Here is a 24,979-nt window from a genome sequence, read left to right as displayed (position 1 = left end):
GCTGAATGCTTCATAATTGCTGCATTCCCTGGGAAGCTGACTGTGAGATGGAGATTAGCGTGCAGGACATTTCTTACGGGTTGTTCTTGGGATCAACACCTGTGGAGAGGAGAAGCTGAGGCAGGATCAGGAAGCGGGTAAGTAGAGTGCAATGCTGGTGAAGCGGCATCGCTGTCTGTGGTAAATATCCGGGGTTCATCATCTCTCGTCAAGATGACTACCGACATGGACACATATGGTTGAGTTAAGGAGCGGAAAGTTTAACAAGCAGAAGAAAAGAGAGAGGACACCAGCTATCAGACATCCTTGAGGGAAAGGCTGGCCCGTGACTGACTGCAGCAGGTTTTATGGGCCGGCTTGAGGAGGCGGTGTCTGATTTATGTAGGGCCCAGCGATTGGTTAGACCAGGGGCGACGTTTACGTAGCGCGCAGGGAAGGCTGGTCACCCCACCCTAATCTTATTCAGTAACTAGGCTTTCCACTTGGCCGGCGCCATCTTGTCCACTCCGTACTGTACGCAGGGCTGGCAAAAAGAGAAGCTGGAGCCGTTCTAGGCATGTTCTAGGCATTTAGAACATGCCTAATCCCACGTAGTGTTTTTTGTTGTTGTGTTTTGAGACGGAGTTTCGCTCTCGTTGCCCACGCTGGAGTACAATGGCGTGATCTCGGCTCACCACAACCTCCCCCTCCTGCATTCAAGCGATTCTCCTGCCTCAGCCTCCTGAGTAGCTGGGATTACAGGCGTGAGCTACCGCGCCGGCCCCAGGTAATATATTTTTATTGGCAGAACTGCCGGCATTCGCCTGTGCAAGCTTTCGGCTTTCTGTCTATGTCTGCAGCTCGATTTTCCAGGCTGCTCTTTGTTAGAAAAGAAAATGATTTGGGGGCGGCTTTTCATTAAAAGGAAAACCTTACTGAGGACTCCCATACCCTCACTATCTGCCTCAGTACTTTCTTCTTAACTCCTGTATCACTGGGTCAGCAGCAACCCCAGTCAGACCTCAAGGGAGATGGGAAGATGGGACGATCTGTCAGAGCTATGCTGAGTTGAGGCAAGAGGGCGGACCTTTATGGTTTGCGAATCAGTGACTCATCGGAGGTCGGGCAACGTGGAAGGAAATGTGGCTTTGGGTGAGGCAGGTGTCTTCGAGGCAGTCTCTTTGTATCTGGAGGGGCAATTGTCAGTGTTCCCCTAGACTGAAGGGTGAATTATGGAGAATGGAATAGAACGTTTTGTTATAATGATTTGGTTGATGACTTACTTCCTGTTTCCTTAGCTTCATCTTGCTGAGCAAAAATGAAGGAGCCTGGACCCAACTTTGTTACTGTGAGAAAGGGTCTTCATTCATTCAAGATGGCTTTTGTGAAGCACCTACTGTGAGTAGATGATTTCATGTCAGAGACAGTTAACAAATCCTCAGAATATTGCTTCATGTACAGTTATTGGAGATGAGTAACTCACTTTCTCTTAATTGTAATGGTTCCTTGGAAAATCATCGTGGAAGATGAAGGCTGGCTCATACATTTTCCCAGACAGGAATTTGGCTGCCAACAGGGAATTCTGAACAACTGAAAACTCCAGATGAATGCACAACATAATGATGGTTAAATTAAAAAAAAAAAAAAAAGCACGGTAATAAAATTTCCATGAAATATTTTGTGTAAGCGCAGATAAGCAGTCATTTTCTTTGTAGAATTCTTATTCTTAAATAATTGAGAATACTTTGTTCTTTGTAATATGTGATGGGCAGCTATACTGTGATTCTTCTGAGTGACTCAATTTTATTTTTTTCACATTTAATGACTTTGTTTCTCCTAAGTGAATGCACAGATAGTGTATTAATCAGGGTTCTCTGGAAAACCAGAACCAATTTATTATCAGGTACTGGTTCATGCGATTGTGGAGGCTGAGAAGCCCCATGAGCTGCTCTCTGCGAGCTGGAGACCCAGGAAAGCTGATGAAGGTCAAAGAAAGGCCTGAGAGCTGGAGGGCCGATGGCATAGATTCCAGCCCAGGTCTAAAGACCTGAGAACCAGAAGAACAGAGGGCAGAAGATCAACATCCCAGCTCAGTCAGACAAAGAGAAAAAGTCCTCCCTTCCTCTCCCTTTTTCTTCTATTCAGACCCTGGATGGATTGGATGAGGCCCAGCCACGTTGAGGAGAGCCATCTGCTTTAATCAGTCCACCAACTCAAATCCTGATCTCTTCCAGAAACACCTTCACAGATACACCCAGAAATAACATTCAACCGGTTAGGAGCATCCCATGGTGCAGTCAAGTTGACACACAAAATTAACCATCACGGATACACATCAAAGTTAAGTAATATTAACATAGACTTTGGCAAGCTGTATTTTAAAACACAGTAGGTTAGTGAGTCTCGTTTAAGAGCACTAGATGAAAACCACAGATAAGGATGTTTTTGACGTTCTGTGTCTGACCTTTCAGATTCCCTGCCTCCCTCCCCACCATATTCTGAACCCCAGAATGCTGACCTCTATAAACAGCCTCACCTGGGCTCTGTTACCCTCTGGCTTCCCATTGGCTCATGGAGGCACAGAGGAAGTTGGGGCAGGAGGACAGAATGGTTGGGGTACCAATGCTCCTCTCAGGCCACGGGTCGGCAGGGCCTACATTCCTGTGTGAAGCTCACTGCCTCACAGTTGTCTCCTCTAGCTCTCCGTGGGGTCTGGTGACCTCTCTCCTTACAGTCCCATCAGTCCTAGGGAAGGTAATGGCTCTCCAGGGGGCGCTGCCCATGGGTGCTTCAGTGTCTCTTGTTGGTTCCCATAGCCCCACCCACACCTGTGTAAATAGCCCTCCATTAACCTCAGCTCGGTTGCCTGGTTTGAATGTACCATCTGTTTCCTTCCAGCACTCTGACTGATACAGCATTTTTGGCGTAGGTCTCCATCACATGTATTTACCTTTGTGTCCTCTGTATTCCTCGTTGATCAGGGTTGTAAATTTTCTCTTCCTGTGACACTAAATTGCCCTTAATAAAGCTTGTTGACCCTGAAAGTCAAAGAGGGCAAAATCAGAGCTAGTCTCAGTCTCTTAAAGTGGACATTATACAGAAGGTTAGGAAGTATTAAATACAAGTATTCACAGATGTGTTCCCCCCTGCGAAGCTAATAAACATACATATGTACTTTTGAAACCAGTGTAACCCCAAGTTGTTTCTGGCTCCTAGTAGGTGCTGATTAGAGCAATGAGTTCCAACTCAGCAGTTTTTGTAAGCTGAACATGAGCTGTTAACATCTCTGCATCAACTCGGGTTTCCTTTTGCTTTTGTTAAAATTGAAGTTTTTCATTTAATATAAGATTTAGAGATTTCTGTCTCAGAGCTCCCCAAGATTTGCTACTTTTGTCTACCCTTGTTTTTAATCTTAAAAATTTAGATTTACTTGTAATTCTAAGTATGAACATTAATTTTGCTTTTATTTTCCATTTTACTGCACAGGAGGAGGGGAACAGATACCAAACCACTGATTATTTTACTTCCATTGTTAATACACATGAGAATGTCAGTCGTCTTGTGTACCTGGAACTTAAAAAAAATTGGTTTTTAAAAAATATAGTAAAATATACGTAACATAAATTGTATCATTTTAACCATTTTTAAGTGTACAGCCAAATGGCATTAAGTACATTTGCATTGTTGTGCAACTGTCCCTACCATCCACCTCCAGAACCTTTTTTTATCTTCCAAAATTGGAACTTTGTACCCATTATACAATAATGGCCCATTCTGTTTTCCTGTAAGCCCCTGGCACCCACCGTTCTACTTTGCTTCTAGGAATTTGACTACTCTAGGTACCTCATATAGGTAGAATCATGCGGTATTTGTCCTTTTGTGACTGGCTTATTCCACTTACCATAATGTCTTCAAGGTTCATCCATGTTGTATTAATAGCATGTCTTGGAATTCCTTTCCTTTCTAAGGCTAAATAATATTCCATTGTATGAACAGACCACATACTGTTTTTCTTTTCATCTGTTGGTGCAAACTTGGGTTGATTCTACCTTTTGGCTGTTGTGAATAATACTGCTGTGAAGATAGGTGTACAAGTATTTGTTCAATCTTTGCTTGCAGTTCTTTGAGCTATATATGCAAAAAAAAATGGGATCCTGGATTATACAGTAATTCTGTTTAATTTTTGTGGAGCCACCATATTCTTTTCTGTGGTGGCTGCACCATTTTATATTCCCAATAGCAGTGCACAAAAGTTTTTCCACATCCTTGATGGCACTTGTTACTTTCTGTTTTTTGTTTTGTTCTGATTTATCTTTTGACATGGAACATTCTTATACATGGTTACAGATCCATCGTGGTGGTCTTCATCAAGTTAGAGGCTGCAAAGCATCCATATCATTCATTCTTCTAGGGATAAAGGCATTTGTAAAATATCAAATTCAGTAACACTGTTAAATATCTTAAACTTTGTGTGTGGGAGGGAGTAACTACTGGATTTTATAAGTGCTTATTACACTTGAAGATGACACATTTCTTTTTTTTTTTTTTTGAACATGGTATATATCTTTATTTTAAAAAATTATTTTCAATATTTTGTTGCTTTCTTAATACAGATTTTTGTAATAGTTCTATATGTATTGCATTTTTGGTACTAGTATCAGTAACAGTTTTTATTTTAATTTTAAATTGTCTCTTAATATATTGAGATATTATTGAATTTTTATATAGATCTTTTATCACCTTGCTTAATTCACTTATTGATTTCAACAGTTTTTTTTTATTATTATTATACTTTAAGTTCTAGGGTACATGTGCATAACGTGCAGGTTTGTTACATATGTATACTTGTGCCTTGTTGGTATGCTGCACCCATCAACTCGTCATTTACATCAGGTATAACTCCCAACGCAATCCCTCCCCCCTCCCTGCTCCCCATGATAGGCCCTGGTGTATGATGTTCCCCTTCCCGAGTCCAGGTGATCTCATTGTTCAGTTCCCACCTATGAGTGAGAACATGCGGTGTTTGGTTTTCTGTTCTTGCGATAGTTTGCTGAGAATGATGGTTTCCAGCTGCATCCATGTCCCTACAAAGGACACAAACTCATCCATTTTTATGGCTGCATAGTATTTCATGGTGTATAGACACATTTCTTTTCTATTGAACATTTTACAGAACAATTTAATTCATCCGAAGTAATATTTTCTGAAGGCCACTATGTACCAGGTTCTGTTACAGGTGAATGGGCCCATCAGTGAACAAAACCTTAAAAAAATTACAAATCATTTGAAATCCACTATTACAGTGACTTCTTTAGGGATGACGCTGTTTTCCTATATGCTACCTAGGAAATGTGCTTCCTTCCGAACTCACTGTTATGTCTCAAGAGATTAGTTCATGGCTCAGAAGAGACATGAGTGAGAGGCGCTCCTTCTACGGCCCTTACTTTGTGCTTGTCTCTGGCACTCACCACTTTCGACCTTGTCATTCGTGTGCTTGTTTTATTTTCTTAAAAGACTTTGAGTTTCTTGAGAGAGGATTTCATCTGTATTTGATTTTCTACAATTATCTGCAGCATTTTGTATATAAGCATTCAAAAGATCTTTATTTCATTTGCTGAGTAATAATGAACATGGCTGTTTTATATTCTCTTTATGAGATGATCAGTCACATGCAGCCACGGAGGAGACACAGGGGAGGCTCAGGAAAACAGTGTATTATACTCACAGGTCCTACAAAGAGGAGGCACGCCACGCCACGTAGGACCACATGGGAAAAAACACCAGAGTGGTCAGGAGGCAGGAGGCAGGTGCTCAGGAAAGCATTCAACCAAAGCCTTTCCTGAGGTTTCCTTGGGGAAAGCAGGTGAGCAGCTTAGGATGGGCTAGTTTGAATCATCCTAGTGGGCTCTAAGCTCTAGGGATAGTCCCTCGTTGTCTAGTACCCAGCTCTGGGATGGTTAAGGCAGAAATTTCAAAAAAATTAAAATTTAAAAAACATACGTGTACAATATCATACACATATATATACAAAATAATATACATATATATTGTGTTCGTACACACACACACAAGCGGCAACTCCATGCTAGGGGGAATGGTGATTCTAGACATCCTGAACTCCAGAAAGATGGTGAAATAGGTAATCTAAGTCACCTCCCCACCTGCTCCTTACTTGGGCGGCTCCCTTGGTGGGTGAGGGGGTTGTTGGTCTGCACTTTGGCGCCCTCTAGGTGAGAACACGGCATAGCCATTCTGGTCTCTGCTGCATTGCACTTTTCATAGGAAAAAATTAGCAAGCTGACCTCTGTTTTGGAATGCCTCAGAAGCTAGAATAGAAGCCCACTCACTCTCCTACAGCACTGCTTTACCCCCACACACCTGTCTTTGCTAGGTATGAGTAGACGCGGCTTGCAGACACAAAGCGTGAATACTATTAGTAAATTCACCTTGTGAAAGCAGCTCCACCTTCCTCTAATTTGGCCTCGGGGGTTGTTTTGCTATTTTATGAGTCTGTATGTAATTAGTCACAATTAAAATCTGAAGTCTAAGTATATTCACAGTCCAATTTCATCTGAGGCAATGAAAAATAAATAACCCACAGTGACTTTATTACTTCTGTTTCTCAGATGTGGGGAAGCAGAACAGTGCAGTGGGTCTCTTCACGCATCCACAGGACAGGTAGGATCTGCAGGGGCTTGAAAGTCCCATAGCTCAAGTTCATTTCACCTGGACTGTCAACACTGTCTATGGGCAAGACTTAAGGCAGAAATGTCCAGCAACTCTTTGTGTGCGAGGATCTCATTTCATCCTTCTTCCAGAGAGGAGAGGGGATGAGAAAAAATAACTCCCAAACCTCTTATTACCGTTCTATCTCCACTTCTGAGCGCTGTCATTGTTTATGTCATTTGTATTCCAGATTCCAAAAGGATATGAAGGATCTGCCTGAGATCTAGTAGCATATTTCCAGCTGGCTCTTAGGAATCAAGAATATATACAAAGCATTATTGACAACGAATGTTTATTTACTCTGAAGATGGTTTCCTCTTCTGTGTGAGTCAGGGTTCTGCAGAGAAACAGAACCAATGGGATGTACATAACGCTGTGGTTTGAATGTGTCCCCTCCAAATTTCATGTTGAAACGTAATCCGTATTGAGGTGGTATTAAGACGTGGAGACTTGTGGGAAGTGATTAAGCCATGATGGCTCCACCGTCATGAATGGATGAGTGCCTTATAAAAGGGCTGGAAAGAAATGGATTAGACAGCCTTCTGTCACATAAGGATACCACCAAAAACACCACTGATGGAGCAGGCGCTCACTAGATATGGAACCAGCCAGCACCTTGATCTTGGACTTTCCGGACTCCAGATCTGTGGGAAATCATTCTTTTCTTTATAAACTACCTCGTCTTAGGTATTTTGTTAGATCAGCACAGACAGGACAGAAATACCTGTAGGAGGAGATTGGCTTGTGTGATTACGGAGACTAAGGAGTCCCACCATCTGCTATCTGCAACCTGGAGAACCAGGAAAGCTGAGGGTTCAATTTAGTTTGAGTCTGAAGGCTTGGCAACCAGGGGAGCTGCTGGTCTAAGTCCCAGAGTCCAAAGGCCCGGAACCAGTAGCTCTGATGTCTGGGGACTGAGGAAGACAGATGGACCAGTTGAAAAAGAGAGGGACAGAGAATTCCTCCTCCCTCCACCTGTTTGTTCTATTCGGACCCTCAATCGATTAGATGATGCCTGTCCACACTGATGATGGTGGATCTTCTGATTCAAATGTGAATCTCTTTAACCATCATACCTTCTAAGTTCCCATGTTTCTTCCACCCTTGCCCATCCCTTCTTCTCTAACCTCACCTTGTCCTCCCTTAACCTCCATCCCTTCCTCTCTCCCCTGCATACATTTTGTGGAAAGCCTATGTATTAAGAGTAGACACAAGGCCAAATTGTTTCTCTGTTCATGGAACTTAGATACTACTGCACCAGCTACTGGAGAAAGTAGCACTTGCCAAGTAATGCACAGGATTTTTGTCACTAATAAACACAACAAAGCCCAAAATCTACCATCATCATTTTCTCCTCTGGTCACTCAAAGTCACATCAAGAGAATAAATTGATTTTGTCCTCAGGACGCCTTGTCCTGTCTCCCAACTTTCCTGTATAGCTGATGGTTGTTACTCCAGACTTAGATTAGGTTATCTTCAGGGTTGTGGGTTATAATGCATCTTCCGAAAGATGTGTTCAAGTCCTAACCCTGAGAATGGGACCTTATTTGGAAATAGGGTCTTTGTAGATGTCATCAAGTATTGATGAGGTCTTCCTGGAGTAGGATAAGCCCTAATGCAATGACTGGTATCTTTATAAGAAGAGGAAGTTTTAGATACAGACACACAGAGGGAGAAGGCCATGTGATGATTGAAGCAGAGTTGGCGTGTCTACAAGTCAAGCAATGCCAGCAATCACCAGCAGTCACCAGAAGCTAGGTGGGAGGCACACAACAGACTCTCCCTCACACCCTGCGGAGGGAACCAGCCCTGCAAACGCTTTCATGTAGAAGGCCCTTCCAGAACTGTGAGGGACTAACTTTCTCCTGTTTCAAGCCACCCAGTTTGTGGTGATTTGTTAAGGCAGCCCTAGGAAACTGGTACATCCAGTCAGTGCAATAACTTTCAAATATCTGCTTGCCTCCAACACTCACACTCCATCTGCTCCCATCCTTGATCACTGTGGCATCCTGCACATAGCACTCAAAGCTGGGTCAGTGTGAGCCAAGAGAACTCAGGAAAGGAGAGACATAAAAGAGAAGAAGACCTTGGAGAGAGAGGTTTTGAGACTGGAAAGTAATCATATAAGCCATTGGATACTTGCAGAAATCTTGGAGTGGTCTCTGAATTTCCCCCAGAGCATGGAATGGGGGAATTCGAAGGACAGAGAGGCTTCTGTTGCCTTCTGCATGGTGTATAAGAAATCTCATTGAATCCTCTCTGCCACTGCATGGGCTGGAACCACTACCTGCAAATATAGCAAGGAAGCTGAGGCTCTGTGGGGTTATCTCTTGCTTAAGAATGACTGACTGGACTGACAAAGTTCAGCCATAGAATTAGAATCCAAGACATTCTGCTCTATAGTGAGTACTGTTCCTTACCACCCTTATATCTGTAAATCAACAAACTGGGTTATTTGTTTTCCTTGGCCCTAACTTGCTATTTACCTATCTGGATTTCCTTCTCTTTCCCTCTGCACCTGGTCAAAAGCTGCTCATCCTTCAAAGTCCAGTTTAAATTTAATTGTCTCTGTATAAACGTTCCTGAGCACCTTAGCCTGAAGAGATATGAATCAGTCCCACTGAACAAGACTAACGGACATGTGTATAATTTAATTTGCACAATTGAACACCTCCTGAGTTATTTCTTCAGTTTTTGGCTTGGTCTCTTTGCATCTTTTGTTCTGAGTTATTTTTTTCAGACTGTTGTAAGCTCCTTGAGCAGAGTCCATAATTTATACACCTTTGTAGACCTAGTGGGTCTCAGAACAGTTCCTTGCACACACAAAAAAGAGGCAAAGTGAAGTCAGATGTCTTGGTTCTAACTACAGTCATCTGTTCTGGAGTTGTTAAGTCTAGGATATTGAATGCTTTTCTTAAACTTCCCGGTCTCTGTCTCCTCTTCTTTGACAGTAGGGGTTTGAACCAGTGAATGTCTGTTTCCTTCAGCTCTGTTGGGCTGGGGCACTGCTCCTTTGGCTTAGGGACCTATGCCAGGAAGAGGGAATGTGGGACTCCTCTGGCCCAATTTCCAGGCCCCAGCAAGCTTACCTTGTCAGATTTACCAGATGGTTGGGCTGCAGGCATGACCTTGGTGTTCCTTGCAGGAAACAAAGGCCAGGTGTGATGCTGGCAGTGTGTCTATGTGTCTCAGAAGTCTCTCTGATGTTCTGTCTGAGATAACATGTTGGGAGATGCCAGATCTCAACAGGACAGATCAAGCCACATGTGCCCAGAAAGGCTTTTGGCAACATCACATTCACTTGGGAGCTGTGGTCCACAGGGGACTGGGGAATGATGTTCTGAATGGTGATGGAAATAAGTGTTCTTATTCTTGTTTACAGTGCCTTTTTGGGAAAATGGGTGAAATAAGGTTGTGTGTGTGTGTGTGTGTGTATGTGTGTGTGTGTTGAAGTAGGGCTGGAATGGAAACTTGGGGGGCGATATTTGAAGCTCTGTAGTACCGTTCCTTATTAAAGTAACACCCCTCCCCTAAGTATAAACTTGTGGATGGCTTCCCCAGTGCAAGTTTGTAAGTTTATAAACCCCAGGCTTTGCAGATTAGACGTATGGGCAACTGAATTTTTATACACCAGCAGAGAAATTTTAGGAAATTTAAAGCATAATCATGTACATCCAAATGCTGGTGGTTTGTGCTGGCTTAAGAAGCGAGAATATTCCTTTGGTTGATGTAGCATTTCTCTTTACTGAACAGCATTAAAATAGCAACAACCAACTATGCACTTTAGAGAGAACCATCTAGACGTAGAGAGAAAGGAATCAATTTTTCTATAGGTAGCAATGTCTGATAGTATCCATAAAATATTACAGCCAAGGAAATTTCAAGGGAGTGGAGCAATGGAGGTTTTGTGCATAAAAAGGGATCAATTAATTGGCAATCAGGTATAACTGTAGGTATAATTATATAGAAAACAGGCAACATGAGATCATTTATTTATTATTATGAGGGGATAATTTTATGCTCATTTTACTGAGGCTAATTTCTTTTTATCCTCCTGAGAAGTAAATGTGAACATGCCTATTGTGTGTATTTGCAAAGGAAATTGAAACAGTATGTCTTTGTTTCAGAAGCAAATGCTGTTAATGTTGCTATTTCAGAATGACTTTTATAATAGTTATAGATGTTCTTGTTTGTTTGCAAATACGTTTAAAACAACAAAAAAGGAATACTTGGGGATTTGAATAGCATGTTTTCAACTTTAATTGCATTCTGTATTTAGAATTTAAAGGGGATCCCTGATCTTTGTTTTCTCATACGTTCCACTTGAGGCCATATTATTCTAGGGCAGTGGTCCTAAGCCACAGATTTTTGTCTCTTGCCCCCACCCCTCCCAGGCACATCTGGCAGTGTCTGGGGGCATTTTGATTATCACAATAGGGAGGGTCCCCTAGTACAGGATTCTAGTACGTAAAGGCCGGGGCTGCTGCTAGACAGCCTAAAACACACAGGACGGTTCCCATCCACAAAGAATAATCCATTCCAAAATGTCAGGAGTACTGAAATGGAGAAACCCTGCTCAAAAAAAAAAAAAAAAGAAAGAAAGAAAGAAAGAAATTTTATTTCCTTCTTACAATAATCCACAGTTAATCTCTAACCCCATTTTGTCCACAACAGCATGGTGTTGTGACCTAAAGGTATATCTCAAAAGAATCTCTCATATCAGTGCAGAATAGAGAAATTGTGTGCAGCCTACGTGTGATTTGTCACTTTAGTACTCTGTGGTAGGTTATTTGACATTTCATGCTTCATAGTCTGAAGTGCCCTCTCTTAGTATACCCATCTGACATTTTCGAGAGACTAATGTTTGCCTAAGAATGCTTAAGTGATGGCCAGATTTTACTCTGAGTGATACTACCAACTGGAAGTGGGGGAAAAAAAGAAGGAGGGAAAAAAGGTAAATTTTCATTCTAAACATTTTCAAAGTTTGATTGGCAATAATTAATTCAACAGCTAAGAAGGGACTGCAATTGTTAAAAAATCATAGCTATCAAATGTTATGGCATCTGGGAGCTAGTGGTTGGCTACTTAACATGATTTTTTAGGACAATTCTACTGTACTTCAGCATAATAAACTGAAAAGACGTGAACAAATGTGCCAGCTGCTTCCCTTTCTACTCCCATCCGCTGCTCTGGAAAGAAGCCTTAACACCTCTAATACCACACTGCTGTAAAATAAACCCAAATGTGCTTATTTTACTGCTATGCATTGAGCATTATTATTTGGAGATACTCTATGCTGCTTCATTAAGGATCTTTTGTACTGGGTGGGGAAACTGAGCCACAGGGGATGATTAAAAGAAGGAAGAAGTCAGATGACTTCGGATTCTGTAGGCTCCTGCATAGAGAACACCTTAGGAAAAGCAATCCTTCATTCTCAGCACACGGAAGAAACGCATTCCCGACTTCTCAGTGATGAACCCTGTTTCCTAACAGTGTGAGGTTAATGAACCTCCTTATTTTTGGCAGGATGAGGAAGTGGCAAGCAGAAAAACCTACCAAAGGGAGCCCAGTTCCAAGGCTTTAATTGCTTATGTGACTGTTAAGAAAAGAGCCACCTTCTTTCACAGCAGAAGGATACAGTTCTCTATTCCCAAATCTGGCAGCTATTCCTCAATTATAGAAGGAAGAAGGAAATTAAAATGTGATGGATTAAATAAGAGGGTGAACCGGTACTTATTTCCTAACTAGAAATTACCATTTTTGTGCTTTTAAATTGATAATTATCAGCACCATACTTTATTCACTTTTGTCATAAGGTCTTTCCTTTTAATTAAAATTGAGATGCTTCACATTTCTTGCCTTCCCTTAAGAAAATCTTTCAAGCATTTAAGTCCCTGATATTGGAAGGCTTTAATTACAACACAGAAAAAGAAGAGTGGAAAGAGCTGGGAGCGGGGGGATGTATCCCTTCATTTACCATGAACATGATCACACTGAGAACTCAGGGAGGTCCGGTGCGTTTGTCAACTTGCCAAACATTATGTTCATTAAAGGCCAGAAAGTATCCCTGGGGGGCGGATACACGTGAGCTCATTTCTAATCATTTTACCTGCTCTGCCTCATTTCAGAGCCCAGTCAGATCATCACCAGACTTCTCACATTGTCCTAAAAAAATATGCATTAAAATTAAGTCACAACACGCATCCGGGTTTGCACCTGTATCTCACACCTGTGAGGAATGCTTTTATATTGAAATAAGACAAGGTTCTCCAGAGAAACAGAATAAATATATATATATGTATTCTTACACACATGTATGTATGTATATTTTTATATTTTAAATTTTATTAAAAATTTTAAAGATTTATTTTAAGAAATTGGCTTGTGTGATTGTAGAGGCTGGCAAGTTCAAAATCTTTAAGTCAGGTCAGCAGGCTGAAAACTTAGGTAGAAGTTAATGCTACTGTCTTGAGGCAGAATTTTTTTTTCTTTCCAGGAAACTTCAGTTTTTGCTCTGAAGGCCTTCAGCTGACTGAATGAGGGCCATGCACGTGATCCAGTTATCAAGGAGAATCTTTTACTTAAAGTCAACTGACCAAATTGTCTACAAAATAGCTTCACAGCACCTAGATGATTTTGATGACATAACTGTGTATTATATAGCCTAGCCAAGTTGATACATAAAACTCATCATCACAGGCATCAAGCTCAAATGTTAGGGTTTGCAGTGGACTAATGCATACTTAAGTACCTGGATGACATCCAGAAGGTACAAAAGCCCAGAGCTTCCCCACTCAGCGTGCTGCCACCTCCATAGCAGTGTTGACTCTTTTTCTGTTTTCAGGGTCTAACCCATGTATTCTGGTTCTGACCTGCTCTATTTTCTCCTTATCCTCCTGGAGCAGGAGTGAATTAGCAAGTATGTTGAGTGATAGGACAGATTTCACTATTCCTTGAATGCCAACAGAACTCAAAGTCTTATGTCTCATGATTTTCCACTTGATTTCCATTTTTATGCTTTGGGTAATGAGGTTTAACTTGCCTCTCCATTGGGAATATAGATTCCTGGAAGGTAGAGAATATTTCATCTCATTTTCTGTGTGTAGAGTTCACAGTTAGGGTTCAGGTGATACTCAGAAAATACATTCAGAATTTTAGAGATGTATGGAGTTGTGAAACTAGCAAAATATTAATCATTCTTTTGAGACACAGTCTTGCTTTGTCACCCAGGCTGGAGTGTAGTAGCATGATCTCCACTCACTGCAACCTCTGCCTCCCAGGTTCAAGTGATTCTCCTGCCTCAGCCTCCTGAGTAGCTGGGATTGCAGGCACCCACCGCCACGCCTGGCTAATTTTTGTATTTGTAGTAGAGACGGGATTTGCCATGTTGGCCAGGCTGGTCTTGAACTCCAGACCTCAAATGATCCACCCACCTTGGCCTCCCAAAGTGCTGGGATTACAGGCATGAACCACGACACTCTGCCTAATCATTCATTTTAAGTGATTAAATCATCCATTCATCTTCTTTTAGTACATCCATCATCCTTTTTCCTTCCTTCCTTCCTTCCTTCCTTCCTTCCTTCCTTCCTTCCTTCCTTCCTTCTTTCCTTCCTTCCTTCCTTCCTTCCATCTATCCATCCACTTATTAATTCAATAAATATTTACTGTTTTCCTTCTTTTGAGAGGTGTTTGACCTAAACTAAGAGGTATGGAGGTTAAATGACTTGTGGGAAATGAGAATGTTTTATTCTCTCGTTTCCCACAAGTCACTTATATTATTGCTAAAATTTAGTAACTGCAATAAAAATAGATGATTCCGGACAATGTATCTCATTTTATTTACTTCTAATATGGATATCAGATTGGTTCTCCTGCCTCTGAGTCTCAGTTGAGATCACAAAGAGGTGATAGATAACAGCTCATTGGGAATTGGCCATTTGCAACCAAAGTTTGTGATATAGTTGGGACGACTAATTGAATAACTGGGTCACAACAGGAGACATCTTAAATTACTAAAGCGACATGATTTTGGAAAGTCTGGTTTCATTTGTTTCACTAAACTACCAGTAATACCTTATGTTTCCAACTTTGGTTTTTGTCAGTTAAGATCTGGCTTAATATCCCTCATGGAAAAGATGGACAATTTAGGCAAAAGGTATTTATAAAGATAAAGCTTAGGCAGGGCACAGTGGCTCACACCTGTAATCCCATCACTTTGGAAGGCTGAGGTGGGCAGTTCACGAGGTCAGGAGTTCGAGACCAGTCTGGCCAACATAGTGAAACCCCGTCTCTACTAAAAATACAAAAAATCAGCCACGTGTGGTGATATGCACCTGTAATCCCAGCTACTCAGGAGTCTGAGGCAGGAGAATCACGTGAACCCGGGAGGCAGAGGTTGCAGTGAGCCAAGATCACACCATTGTACTCCAGTGTGAGACTCCATCTCAAAAATAAAAAATAAAAATAATAAAGTTTAAAGGAGAAGTATATTTAATTAGCACATGCTCCAACCGTACAACTGCCTTCAGAAAATACCTTTCTGACAAAATTAGAATAGAGTAAAGGAGACATAGGGGGTAGGGAAGAGAGGGGTTAGGTGGGTAAATTTAGGCTGTGCCAAAAAAAGTGGGGCCCCTAGGAGTGGGGTACCTGGGACTAGCATTGGCAGAAACCACTTGAGCCTCCAGCCAACATCCTTTTGCTGAGGCCTCTGCATGGTTGATAGAGCAGTCCCAAAGATGTAAATGGAGCAATTAAGCATCATTCAATTTATAGTGCTCTTGGCAAAAAAAGATCTTTCAGAATTCTTCATCTGCCCTAGGCAAACCTTTAGAGGCTCTCCTTTTGCTTATTCACACTTGTGGCAATTTTCCAAGAAGAAATTCCACTAAAAAGAGTCTGTTTTTTAATCCAACTTAAGCAAATGGGGAAGTAGTGTAGGATTATGGTAGGAGTTAAAATTCTGGTGTCAGACTGCCAGAGTGCAAAAACCTGGCCCAGGTTTCCCTCCTGTCTACTAAGCAGGTAGGGGGCGGGTGTGAAGAGGTGGTGGTGGGGGGTTGGTTTACCTTGACTAAGCTGCTTCTGTGAGCTTCCACATTCCCACTTGTAAAATGGAGTAATAGCAGTCTTTACTTGGCAAAGTGGTTAGAAGGACTAGATGAGCCACTTCTGAAGAAGTGCTCAGTGCATAGTAAGCAAGAGAAATGCTGACTATTGTTCACATGTGTACAGTGAATGGGACTGTTAGATGACCATTACATCAATGATAATTATATTTCCATGATTTTTTCCTTTTAACTCATAATACCTTTGGGTATTTAGCTGGAACACAACATAATTTACTAAATGGATACAGTAGAATGCTCTTTAATAATGATGTCTACTTTGTTTTCTTGTCCTTAAATCAAATGGAGCTGAGTGCAGTGGTCCAGCTATTCAGGAGGCTGAGGTCAGAGGATAGTTTGAACCCAGGAATCTGAGGTTAGCCTGGTCAATATAGCAAGACGCCATCTCTAAAAAAAAAAAAAAAATTCAAATGGAGAAAACTATTGGTCCGTGTTCTATGTTATAGACAAGATACAAAAGACAAACTCAGATTAATGCAAGTTAACCGACTCTATAAAAATTCATAGAATTTTATTATTTCAACTGCCTTTTCTACCACTATTACATTTATTGACTCTGCCTAGGCATGCTTTAAAAATTCTATAAACATGTAAAAGTATATTCATAACTAGATATCCATCAACATTGAAAGAGAATCTAAAACAACTTATCCCCCGTTCTTTTACCCAGGTGTATTTTCTTCAAATCTACCTATCTGTATCTGGGATTATATTACACATTTAAAGTTTTCTAGTTTATCATCCCTTCCTAAAATGCATACCTGAGGAGGGTGGGGACTCATTTGGTCTTGCTCACCAGTGAGCCTCTGGTGCTCTGATAACACTCCAAAAATACATGTAGAATGAATGTCATGTAAATAAATTCAGAAAATGGGCATTTATATTACTAACTTGAATATGTATTCACAATTTCAGTTAATATCCGCCTTTTATTATTTGTCTTGTGAGGTATGACATTTCCAATGCAAACCTTGCCCTACTGAAGCCATCATTTGCTGAATGTGTAATTTTCATCAAACTGTACTTTAATATTAAAATGAAAAGAATCCTCTTCTAAATATTTGTTGACCTTGAGCTTGTATCATGTTTGCATAATGAGATTTAAGTAGAACATACTTTAAGGCGCACAGAGCTATTTTTTCGTATTCTATTACAGATAAGATACAGATGACAAACTTAGATTAATCCAAGAATCAAAAATAAAAAGACAAAAGATCAAGAAAAAGCTGTTTTTTTTTTTGTTTGTTTGTTTGTTTTTTAAGATTAGCAAAACACACAAGCCTTTGGTGTGATTATCCCAGAAGAAAATAGAGAGGACATAGCGAAATAATATTAAGAATGAAAAAAGTTATCTAATACAGGATTAGTAAAGGTTTTTAATACCATGAGAAAACATAATTTCAATAAATTTAAATCTTAGTTTAGACAATTTTCTAGCAATTATAATTTTACAAAACTAACTCAAGAAGAAAAAAATGTGAATAAACCACTAATTGTCAAAGTAGTATATACAAACTCATTCTAAGCCTAGAAAAAAACTGGGAGAAGTCCTCAACTTGTTCTACATGGTTAATATAACCTAGATACCAAAGTTTAAATCTCTTTTTATGAATTATATGAATTTTATGAAAAATTCTAAATAAAGCATTCATAAATTGAATATTTTAAAACCCCAAATACATCATGACTTAGGAATGAGGCCTGCCTTGACACAGAAAAACCTACTAATGCAATTCACTACATTAATAGAGTAATGTAGACACACCATAGATCACCTCAAAAAGTGCCAAAAAGGCAATAAAATTAAATAGTTATGGCTTGTAAAAACTGGAAGTAAACTAAAAACAGATGGAGACTTTTTCATCTGATAAAAGGTATCCACCAAAACCAAAAATAAAAACAAACATAAAACAAGTAAACACATACAAACCTACTGTGAATTTCTCACTCTGTGGCTACAGACGAGTAATTGCAGGGTCTTTGGCAGCTAACAGATCTGGAGGAGCCCTTGACCTTTTGTAGGACTTAGAATTTTAAGTACAAAATTTCCAGGTAAGTTTGACTGAATAAATTGACACCAACTTTGGAAAAAAAAAAAACAAAACTGAGCCTTCATCACAACCATCTTGGATTACTGAGCAGGAATCCTATACAAGATAATTTTTTTAAAAAGATAAAACAACAACTCACATAATGTTTAAATAAACACATTAAAGATGTAACCCATTCATTAATGAGGGAACCAAGATCTTACCGTCAATTCAAAGAAGAATTCAAAACGCATACACACATACATAGGAAATAAATGCTGAAATAAATTTATAAATAAATGCAAAATTAGTCAATATTTCCAGGGCAATTGTGAACTATATCTCCACTGGGTACAGTTTGTTTGAGCTTTTATTGGCAGGAACCAGTTGGATGACAGTTTTTGTGGAGGTGTGAAGTAGCTCAAAGACAACAAAAGGCAGAGCCCATGCAGAAGGTGCCACCCCACCATCCACTTGCCCATTTTAACATCTTTCACAATTTCTGTTAACAGTTTAAATCATATTTTGATGTTGACCTCTTTTAAATACTCGATTAGGGAATAATTTTCTTTATTCTCTGATGTTTCTGATGCTCGGCGTAATAAAGAGTTTTTATTTTCTTATTTCTCTTTAAAACACGAAATCAGTGGAGCCATGTGCCAATGTCAGTTAGATATGTCTATGGGAAGTTAGACCACACTCCTGTTGGGCCCCAGCTGGATTACCTCAATTGCTAGCAAAATGCTTGCAAGGAAAATGTGGAGACAGCCTAAGCTACAGAAACCATCTTACTTTTTCCTGACAACATAAGTTTTCAAAGCAATATTTAAACAAAAGACAACATTTTTTTCCCCAAGTAAATATCTACAGCCTTCCTCCTAATGTATGTTACTCCCAAATCATGTCCTTGTTATTTACTGGTATCCAAATGTCTACATGTGAGAGTATTCCTTGTGGATTAGGGTGTTAGTATCTAGGAGTCTTCTCTTTTATGAAATGCAAACATTCTTTGAGCACAATTGCAGCATCAGCTGTGATATTTACCTAAATGTTTCCCAAGGATAAGTGGCTTGGGTCAGAGCCCTGAGGTTACAGGATGTAGGGTTTGACCAGCAAGAGATTTGAGGACGGGTAGCTATCCCATGAGAAAGAAAGTATCAGACACAGCAGCATTATCCCAGGACATGGGGTCCTGGAGGTTAGAGGCAGCCTACAAGAAAGCAGGGATCCCAAAAAGAGACAGGAAGGTGCTAAGGACAAAACTCATCTCTGTGTCTACTCCCAGCCTGATCCTTGATTATCAGAATGATCCAGTTCACAATTTCCAATGCTGAAGACAAAGAGGAAAGATTTGGGGCTGAGACTGACCTATGTTGTTTGTTTATATACAGGACATTAGGTACCCTAGGCCATTGACCTCGTAGAGAACAGGCAGCATTTGTTGTCTGCCAACTCTGGATTCTGCAGGCATCAAAGGATTAGACTCTCGTAATGAAATCAGCCCTTTAAGCTACTCGGAAGACTTACGATAGGGATCACTACCCAGATTAATTTGCTACCAAATAAAGAATGAGAGGCCAAGATAAACAAGAGAGAGCAGCCAGCTGGTAGGGTTTGAAAAAAAAAAAAAAAATGCAAGCCATTCATTTTCCTTTTGTTCTTTTATTTCCAATTGAATTATGATGGCTCATCTTTTCTAACCTGATATGAGCTGAATTTTTTATGATTTAAATTTGCTCATTATATTTCTATTGCAGAGTGGTTCTCTGAAGAAGGAACCTGCTGCTGCCTGTCATGGTGCCATGATGGTATTGTGCAAATCCTCAAGGCAGCTTTCCAGGGCTGCTGTCAGCCTGGCTCATGCCCTTTAGCCACTGGGCAGTAAATGAGGATCTCTAGGACTGAACATAATTTGAGGGGCCCAGTGCAAAATGAAAATACAAGGTACCTTGTACAAAATAAATTAAGACTTTCATCAGAGCAACAAGGGCCTTCTGAGTCCAGGGCTCAGACTACACACCCATGAAGTTGACCTTGGGGGTCTCAGTGATGGGATAAGCAAATCCTTTCCCATTAGCAATTACATAAACTGTCTTGCCAGAGACTAAAGACTTACAACTTGGGAGTCAGATACACTTCGTAGCTCAGAAAGCTGACTTTAATAAAAGTAGTGCATCTAGAAGAAAGATGTTTATTTATAGAGGTGGCTTGATATGTTTTGAATTTGTGTCCTTACCCAAATATTGTGTCAAATTGTCATCCCTAATGTTGGAGGAGGGGCCTGGTGAGAGGTGATTGGATCACAGGGAGGGACTTCCCCTTGCTTTTCTCTCAATAATGAGTTCTCTTGCGATCTGGTTGTTTAAAAGTGTGTGACACCTCCCCCTACTGTCTCTTTCTCCTTCTCCGGCCATGCAAGACATGTCTGCTTCTCCTTCACCTTCCACCATGATTGTAAGTTTCCTGAGGCCTCCCCAGACATGCTTCTTATACAGCCTGTGGAACTGTGAATCAACTAAATCTCTTTTCTTTATAAATTAGCCAGTCTCAGTTCTTTATAGCAATGCGAGAATGGACTAATACATGGCTTCACCTTAGATTTCTTGGAATCTGTAAGTTGATCCAAATTGCTTGATGAATACATTCTCTAGGGATCCATAGGAATCTCTCTTTGAGAAGATTTTTCTCTTGTGGCTTCGCTTAAAATCTACCTTTACATGTGTGCATTTATATTGAGGTGATTGATTATTTGGGTAACACCTCCATGTATACGATATTATAGGGCCCCCATTTGTATTAGGGTTTGTAATTCTGTCAGCATGAAGCAGTCATTTCAACAGACAGTATTTAATTTTTAATGTAGGGTTTATCTAACCAGGTTCTGCAGAGGTATTCTTGGGGTGCCCCAGTGCTCAAGTTAGGAAAACGCTGCTTTCGGTCTAAGTCAAGTTCTAATCTAAAGGTTTTGAGATCTTAATGATTAATAAGTTCTATGCATGTTCTAATGACCATATGTAAAGCTAAATGCCATATGCAAACCAAATCTTTGAAAGAATTGATGGAAAATGGCGATCTTCATTCAGATAAGATTTAGCCTAGTGGTTACAAAAAATTCCAGATAACCACATATCGAGGAAAAGTAATGTAGCAACAACAGTTTTGAGTACTCATAGTATGACAGATACTTTTGGTGTATTCTTCCAGTCCTGTGAGATAGGTCTTTGTTGATCCTCCATTTTGCAGATGAGAAAAATAAAGCAAGAAGGATTCAGTAACTCACCCAGGTCTCCAGGCAGCGGGAGGCAGAAGTCAAATTTAATTCCCCAGAATCTGACTCTAAAGCAAGTGCTTTACCCTCTCAATTTCATTTCTCTACACACTGATGCTGGAAAATACATGAAAGTTTGCATCATTTCAAACTTTCACATGAGCATGAAGATCAGCAGAGTTTATGGGGATGTGAGTGTTTTAAATTGTAGGTTTTATTATTATTCAGGCATAGTGAGTTCAGCAGATCAGGAGATGACTGCCATTGAAAGGATGGTTTATTACTCAAGAGGAGGAGGCAGCCACTCCATACAGGGCCCTTTGGGAAAGTGCCAGGGTTGGTCAGGAAGCAGAGGGACTGGGAGGAGAACATGGACAAGAGCCTTTATTACGGTTCCTGTGAGAAGGAACAGGTGAGGCAGGATAGACAGACTTAGGATTGTCTGGTTTAAATAATTCCAAAGGGCTCTGGGCTGCAGGGGCTGTCTCTCATTGCCTGGTACCTGGCCATGGGATGATTTGGGCAAGTGAATGGTTGGGGAGGCTTGTGGGAGTCTGATGAAGAACGTCTTTGGGGCATGGGCTCTGGGTTAGTTGGTTTGCATCTGGAAGACACCCTTGTAGGCAAATAATTTATCTTTAGGAATTGGCTGTCCCTGGGAGGGGCAGTCTCTCCAGGGTCAGCAAGGCCCCAGATGTCAAAGCTTCAGAATTAGAAGATATGCTTAATGCATTGACCTGGAAGACCTGGACTGACAAGAGGGACAGGGACTGCTGCCTGGTCTAAAGAGTCACCTCTTAGGACCAGTGTCCTCCCCTTTGTTAAAAGAAGACAAAGAGTCCTTGAAGAATGATCATAAAAAGATGATGCCAGAGTGTCTTGTGGAGACAGCCACATTCATCAGAGCTACAGCCACATGTCTGAAAGATGTAGATATGTGGGTAAATGGCACTTGAAGCAGAAAGTAAATGTGACATTTAGTGATTGTAAGTAATCAAGATGACACTTCTTGGTGATTAGGCAGAGATGATAAGTAATTTTTTAAAAGCTTAAAATGCCTATTGCTTTTGATTTTCTCTCCTCTCTTTGTTAGTCTGCTAATGTCAATAAGTAGAATTCATGCCAGTGACACCTAACATCAGTCCTTTCTCCCTGGCCCAGCAAATAAACAAAAACACAGATGAGGCTGCCTGGAGAACTGGGTGTTGCCCGTCACATGCAACACACAGGATGAGCTTGGGTTCTTTGGGCTCCACATTAGGGGTCTTTCAACTAGTACCCAGACCCCAACCCGCCTTCTCTTGGCTGAGTTCTGGAGCAGACTTCCAAGCACTCCTTTATTTCTGTTTGGAATCTGGGAGTCTTGGTGGTTGAAGACATAAGGGACCAAGATATCTGGCTTGGAGGGGAGGATTCTAGAGTTCTAAGAAGAGGCACTAAGCTCTAGAATTGAAAAGTAGAAAAGGAAGAGAGGAGAGGGACAAGCAGTGTGAACAAAAAGTTGGGGCAGCTGGGTTTTGTACACCCAGAGGTTCTCAATGAATGAGTCTCTATCAGCCCCTGAGGCTCCCTCTCTCTCAAGGGGCAGGAGAATACCTGGGGGAAGTGGGGTAAAGAGGTCATGGAGATTAGCAGTTTTTCACTCTTTGGAAGTGTTGGGCCGTGTGATGGAGCCTCCAGACCCAGAATCTCATTTAGTCCTTATACAACCTGAAGAAGTTCCAAAACCTTAGGGGCAAACACATCCCATCTCTTTCATTTTTCCCGCCACTGAAAATGGGTTTATCCTTCAAGGGCACTCTTATTTGGAGGTCCAGTATCTCCCCTTTGATGTTCTCTCCTCCTCAAATTGTCCACAAACCTGGAGGGCTGATGTGGTCCAAATGGACCCAGGTTTAATCAAACTGTCACCCCAGTGAGAGCTGAGCTTCAATTGGTGCTCGCTGCCACATGGCTTGAGCTGAGTGCTGGTCCTATCTACCTGGAAGATGCTGCCAGGCAGCTGCTGACCCAAGCTCTTTCCCAAGACATTGTGTTTTTTTAAGAGTGGCCAATGATACTCGGAGCTAAACTCAGCTAATAGGATGCTGTGATCTGAGGGCCTCTGCTTTTAGAGCTCAGCCACTAGAACAAAAGGTCTCTCCCCGCCCCCTCCTTCTAAAGGTGGACTCCTTACTACTAGCAGGGAGCCAGACAGTCTTCTTAGACGTTCCCCTGAAAGTAAAGCTGCTACCTGCTCACCCTTAGGCAGCTGCACTTGACTCCAAGCTCTTTCAGTATCTTGAAATTGCTTGATTCTCTTCTTTTTTCGTTTTTCAATATATTTTATTTTTAGAGCAGTTTATGTTCACAACAAAATTGAGAAGAAAGTACAGAAAGTTTCTGTACACCCCCTGACTCCATACATGATTGCATCACCCTAATCAACAGTCCACACCAGAGTGGTACATTTGTTACAACTGATGAATCGCATGGACAACTCATAATCACCCAAAGCCCATAGTCTAAGTTAGGGTCACTCTCAGTGCCATATATTTAGTGTGATTTGACTATGTGTAATAATGTACAGAGATACCTGTATGACAGAGTGTCATACAGAACAGTTTCACTGCACTGAAAATCCTCTGTGATCCTCCCATTAATCCCTTCCTCCCACAAACCTCTTTTCACTGTCTCCATAGTTGTGCCCTTTTACAGAATGCCAGACCATTGTAATAACACAGTATGGGGCCTTTTTAGATTGGCAACCTTCCGAGTTTTGGAAATTATGTAAAAATCTGCTATACATTTCCCTGAGAAGGTTTTGATTGGATATAAGTTTTCAACTCGCTTGTGAAAATACCAAGAAGTATGCTTGATGAATTGTATGGTAGGAATCTGTTTAGTTTTGTAAGTAACAGCCAAATTGTCTTCTGAAATGCTAGTAACATTTTTCGTAATCACCAGCAATGAATGAGAGTTCCTGCTCCCCAACATCCTCACCAGCATTTGGTGTTGTCAGGGTTTTATATCTTGTCTGTTCTAATAAAAGTGTAGTGCCATCTCATTGTTGCTTTGACTTGCAATTTCCTAATGACATATGATGTTGAGAGTTTTTTCATTTGCTTATTTACCATCTGTATATCTTTTTTGACAGAGTGTCTGTTCAAGCCTTTTGCCCATTCTTTAATTAGGTTGTTCATTTCTTTTTGTTGAGTTGCAAGTATTCTTTGAATATCTTGAATAATATTTCTTTCCAGATATGTACTATGAAAATATTTTTCTCCCAGTCCATGGCTTGTCTTCTCATTCTCTTAACAATGTCTTTCACAGAATTTTGGGTCCTTTTTGTTTGTTTTTAAATTTCAGTGAAGGTCAACATATTATCACTGTACTCACGGTAAATTAGATTTTCTCCTGTCTTCTTGGGGTTTTACAGTTTTGTGTTTACATTTAGGTCTGTGACCCATTATGAGTCAATTTTTGAAAGGGGTGTAAGGGCTAGGCCTATAGTCATTTTTTTTTTCTGCCTGTGGATGTTTAGTTGTTACAACACCGTTTCTTGAACAGATTATCTTTTCTCCATTGTGTTGCCTTTGATTCTTTGTAAAAAATCATCAGTTAACTATATTTGTGTGGATCTATATCTGAGGTCTGTATTTTGTTCCTTTGATCTATTTGCCTATTATTTTGCCAATACAACACTCTCCTGATGATTATGGCATTGTAATAAATATGGAAGGTGAATAATATCAGTCCTTTTACTCTTACTCTGTTATTCTTTAATATTGTATTGATTATTTTGAGTCTTTTTCTCCTCATATAAATTTTAGAAACAGCTTCTCAAAATCCACAAAATAATTTCCCAG

The 24,979-nt window shown here is 40.6% G+C and overlaps 1 long non-coding RNA gene across 1 annotated transcript in view; it reads left to right on the top strand.

Moving 5' to 3' along the window:
• Window positions 1–422: 422 nt before the first annotated feature.
• The window catches only part of LOC112621161, a 35,095-nt gene continuing 10,538 nt past the window's right edge, over window positions 423–24,979 (top strand). Inside the window, exons 1-2 of the long non-coding RNA XR_003118674.1 lie at window positions 423–590; window positions 1,278–1,377. This is a non-coding gene — a long non-coding RNA (uncharacterized LOC112621161). The remainder of the gene's footprint in view (window positions 591–1,277; window positions 1,378–24,979) is intronic.

This window comes from Theropithecus gelada, chromosome 3 (assembly GCF_003255815.1).
Source record: "Theropithecus gelada isolate Dixy chromosome 3, Tgel_1.0, whole genome shotgun sequence".
In the NCBI taxonomy this organism is placed as follows: Eukaryota; Metazoa; Chordata; class Mammalia; order Primates; family Cercopithecidae; genus Theropithecus; species Theropithecus gelada.
This window is presented reverse-complemented; position numbering and strand designations above follow the sequence as displayed.